The 4,888-nt window shown below is 48.6% G+C and overlaps 1 long non-coding RNA gene across 2 annotated transcripts in view; it reads right to left on the bottom strand.

The window, feature by feature from the left end:
* LOC113252197 (uncharacterized) overlaps nucleotides 1-4,888 on the bottom strand; it is a 55,743-nt gene that overhangs the window by 15,298 nt on the left and 35,557 nt on the right. The gene's annotated exons all lie outside the window — the stretch shown is intronic.

Below are 4,888 nucleotides of genomic sequence, written 5' to 3'. Positions count from 1 at the left end.
AAAGCGAAATATTTTTAGTAGATTATTGTGTTTAGGAATTTTTTATTTACTTTTTTTCTTTGGGGGCTTTCCTTTTTTTTTATTAAAGTAAATTATTTCTTTTGAGACATTTTGATTAAAAAAAGATACATCTTATCATAATTAAAATTCACTGTCAATAATATTTATTTTTAAATAAAGATTGGAAACAAGGTCAGACACTTGTTTATAAACTGTATTGTATATTGCTGATAACAGTTGAATAAAAAACAACTTTGAAATAACCTCTCTGCAGGCATGTATGAATGTTAAGCCCTGGAGCCTAGAACAGCCCGAATGCCATGCGTCCTGTTCTTTGAAGCTAGCTGCACGCTTGGCGGGATGTAGCCCAGCATGGAGGACAGCCCAGGGAACCTGGCCAAGGCTGCACAGAGCAGACAGGAGTGTTTCCCAGCCTCCACGAGGCACAGGGGACCTCACGGAGCCAGGAGCAAGAAGAACCCCCAGCCTGGGTTCAGAAGGAAAGAAGGTCCCTGGGAAGAGGTGCGATTTAAATCAAGAACCACTTTTCCCCTTCTGGTTCAAAGTAATTGTGCAACACATTGGCCCACTTGGACATGACAGTTTCACCTCCACCGACTCCATTACTGGATTCACTGCTAGTTTGAGAAGGGAATTCCGGGAGAAGGTGGGGCAGCTCATGCTCTTGCTATATGCATGGAGAGATAGCTTTGAGCCTCTGAAATACCTGTGCTGGGTAGGTTCCACGTGTCTTAAAGAAATAGACATGACTTGGGGGCTGTTATTCATTCCATGATAAGATTGCATGAAATAGCCAGAACCCATTGGATTTGTTTGTCTAGCCAGTTTTTAAACAAGTGTGTTTGTGCTTGACGCACCTCATCTTCCTGCATTCTGTGGCAGGTGGAGCTGTGTAACCAGCTCGGACCAGGGACTGCTGAACAGAGAGTATACATGACTTCCAGTCCCAGGCATTTGACTGCTAGTGCAAGACCCTTCAAAGCCCTCTGTTCCTCTGATCAGACTGCCAATTTTCAAGACTAAATAGCCAGCCTAGGTACTGAGTGTCTATGGTGCACGCAGCCCCCTCTGCTGGCCAGCCCTGGAAATGCAGCACCATGGCGAACCGGCCTGCGCTGTTGCCAGCCGCTGAGCTTTGGAGCTGCACGTTCGTGCGGTGCGGTCCAGCCTATCTCCGCCGATTCGGCAAGGCACTGCCCTATTCACTGGAGAGGTGAGAGGAAAGGAAGGTGCACTTGGATGACTCCAGGAGTGCAGAGACCCCCGGTGTGGAGCTGATGCACTGAGATGCTGATGGGGAGACCACCTCCACTTGCTGTTTCTGGCAGATACATCAAGTTGTTCACATTTCATTTCTATTGATCAGCACCAATCAAGCTGTAAATTTAATCACTTGTCTGGTGGATAGTGATCCTGCCAGAGGATTATCTCTTTTATAGTCAACTCAATACTGCAACAGGCTAATGCCATGTTAAACTCAGGCCCTCTGTGCTTGAAAAGAAAGAGGCAGCTCCTGGGCAGATGCCAGGTTGAATGGAAGCGATGTCAGTGGTGGGATAACATTGCGCCAGATCACTCCAGGGCCCGGGGCTGGGGAGCCGTTTCCCATCCCCAAAACCAGACTGTCTGTATATGTGCACTCAGCCAGGTTTCTGCTGGAAGCAACTGGACCAGCGTGGTGCACACGGGAAAGACCAGGCAGATGTGCTTTGGGGAACTGCTCTCCTGGGCTGCCCCTGTTCTGCACAGATGGGCAGAAGCCTGTGAGTTCTCCTCGGGACCAAGGTTTCCAGGAAGGATATCATGGGTGAGGCTGGGCTTAACCTCCCAACAGAGGCCAATGGAAGTCAGACCAAAGCCAAAGTGGAACTAGGGTCCATGAGAGGGAAAAGCAAATCCCTCTGACCGTGGACCCTCCTGGACCATGTCCCTGCTGGTTCAATAGGAGGAGGACAAAGGAAGGAGACTCAAAGGACACAGAGGAAGGAGAGAGGAAGTGTGCCCCTGTGCACCCAGAAAGCAGATTAACGAGACCCTCCACACATGCGCCCTGAGGTCCCTCATGCAGCACTCCAAGATGACGACAGAGAGTGGGCAGGCTGCACTGCATTTTTGGGGATATATGCAAGCCAGGAGGAACAAGCACCCACCCAAAATGGAAACCATGGGATGGGACTCACCAGCCAAACCACATTTTCCCTTGGATTTTCGTTCAAGTCCATGGCAGACAGGGGCTCAGGTATGAGGACAAAGACGAATATTTGGATTTGAGAAGCAGGGACTGCAGGTGATTCAGGAACTCTGGCCCAGGCTGTGAAGACCACCCAGTTGGCTAGAAGGGATTGTGGAAGTGTGGGTCATCATTGCGAATAACACCAAAATGAGGGTGAAGAGGCAGGAGGGGAGAGGAGGGAAGTGATGGCAGGGCAAAGTCCACCCCAGTGGGAGACTGGGTAGGGGCTTGGGGGAGGGCAGTCGGGCGGTGAGGGGAGCAGGGATGTTGGAGAGAGTGGCCACACCCCACACCCAGGGGAGCAGCCCTGCGTTCTGCAGTTGTGCTAAGGGCTGGCCCTGGTTAGCGCACCCTGTGGTCCCGACCCACGTGTGTCTTCCAGGCAGCATTTCAGGGCAAAGCTTTGCAGGAAGGACAGGAGTCCTCAGACAAGTGACAGGAGGCGGTGGCATTCTGAGTTTCAGTTCTGTGTCAACCCCACATTCCTAGCTACTGCTCTGACCCAAAAAGCAGAGCTCCATCTGACTGATCAAGACGGGCCTTGGTTGCACTGTAACAAAAGGGAGCCATCTGCGAGCTGAGCTTGGGGCTAAGGGGCTCCTGACAGCGGACGGGGTGGGAGGGGGTGGTGTGATTCCTGCTTCTCTTTGCACTGCTTCCCCAGACAGACTCGTCCCGGGATCAGAGGGCATCAGGCATCCACGTTGCCGGCGTCTCAGAGGGTGCACCCTCCCCACTTTTTCTGGACAAGTGGCAAGAGGCTCAGTGCCTTCGTTCCTCCTGTGTGGGGACAGGTCTGTTCAGCAGCCTACTGCTTCAGAACATTTCTGCTTTCTGCACAGCAGGTGATGCCGCAGTGGGAGTGGCCCAGCGCCTGGGGGAGCTTCAGCCAGCCTGGCTGCGTGGTGGGGCTGCTGCCCCTCAGGCCTCCCTGCCTTCCTTTGCCTGGAAGAACCTTTAGCAGATGCCCTCGAATGCATGGAAAACCCACGTCCTCTAGGAGGACCCACCCTCTTTTGTGCCTGCAGAAACATGAGGTGAAGTCTGAACACAACACCAGCAGGACCCCTTTTAAATGACAAAGAGCCGTGGAGAACTAAAAATATGTATCAAGTCAGAAAACATGACTCCGCACCAAGTCTAATGTGCCACCAACCAGCGAAAATCAGATATTCCCTGCACTTGATCTTTTATTTTTTTATTTTTTTTTAAAGATTTTATTTATTTATTTATTTGACAGAGATAGAGACAGCCAGCGAGAGAGGGAACACAAGCAGGGGGAGTGGGAGAGGAAGAAGCAGGCTCATAGCGGAAGAGCCTGATGTGGGGCTCGATCCCATAACACCAGGATCACACCCTGAGCCGAAGGCAGACGCCTAACCGCTGTGCCACCCAGGCACCCCTGCACTTGATCTTTTAAAAGAGCATGTGATTGTATCAATAAGTGATAATCTTAGAAAATATGGATGATATCTTTCCGATTTTAAAGTGGGAAGGATTTCTTAAATAACCCCCCAAAAGTGGTAACTATAAGAGAACAGATGGATGAGGGTGACCAAGTATACTGCAGAGCATTGCTTACCAAAGCCACCATAAAGAAAGTGAAAAAAGACTTACAAAATGCAACCAATAAAGGATTAATATCAAGCATGTACAAAGAACTCCTAGAAATTAGTAAGAAAAGCACACGTGATACAATGGGAAAATGGAAAGAAAACGAACTACAAAAAATATGGCCGGTAAACACAAAAAAGGTGTTCAGACTCACCTCACTAGTGATAACAGAAATGCACGCAAGTCTGTAATGATTATGGCCACTCAAGGACCAACAGTGAGACAGTCTGACGATACCAGGTGTTAGGATGTGGATCGCAAGATCTCTCAGGCATTGACTGTGGGAGCGTAAGTTGGTGCAACCTCATTGGAGACATTTGCCCCCGACTCTCAAGACTGAACATTCCCATACCCTGTGGCCCAGCAACCCCACTTCTTTTGTACACAAAAGCCAATGGCAGCCCCATTCACATAACCTGGAAACAGACAAGTTTCCGTGGACAGGAGAATGGAGGAATATGGTGTAGAGTATTCTCAGAAGGGACTATTACACAAGAGCTAAAAAAGGAACTACATTTTATTATGTATTAGTTGAAAATAATAAGCTCCAAAAGATTACTTACAGTATAATATTCTTTTTATGAAGTTAAAACCCAACGAAAGCCAATAGATAGAGGATGGATGGATGGACGGATGGATGGATGGATGGACTCTTTAAAAAACCTGTAGATGAGATAAAACTATCCAAAAAGGGAAGCAAGAGAGTGATGAATACGGATACGGAACCATGGTTACCTTGGTCAGAGGAGGCCGAGAGATGGGGCAAAGGAGGAGCCCACAGGTAGATGGAGGGGATTATCAAGATCTTAGTTTCCAAACTCAGTGGTGAGTTCGGGGACTGACTGCATTATTTTGAATGAAGGAGTGAATGATACCACACTTGAATCAGTGATGAGTTTATCATGGACAAGGACCGTGATCAATCAATTCAGCGCAGGTGAGGAGAAAAACAAAAGAAGAGACTGAGTCCCATCAGGGATTTCTATTAAACCAGAAAAGTAACATTCAACTTTCCCTTTC

The sequence above is a fragment of the Ursus arctos genome, unplaced genomic scaffold, assembly GCF_023065955.2.
Source record: "Ursus arctos isolate Adak ecotype North America unplaced genomic scaffold, UrsArc2.0 scaffold_19, whole genome shotgun sequence".
Classification (NCBI taxonomy): Eukaryota; Metazoa; Chordata; class Mammalia; order Carnivora; family Ursidae; genus Ursus; species Ursus arctos.
This window is presented reverse-complemented; position numbering and strand designations above follow the sequence as displayed.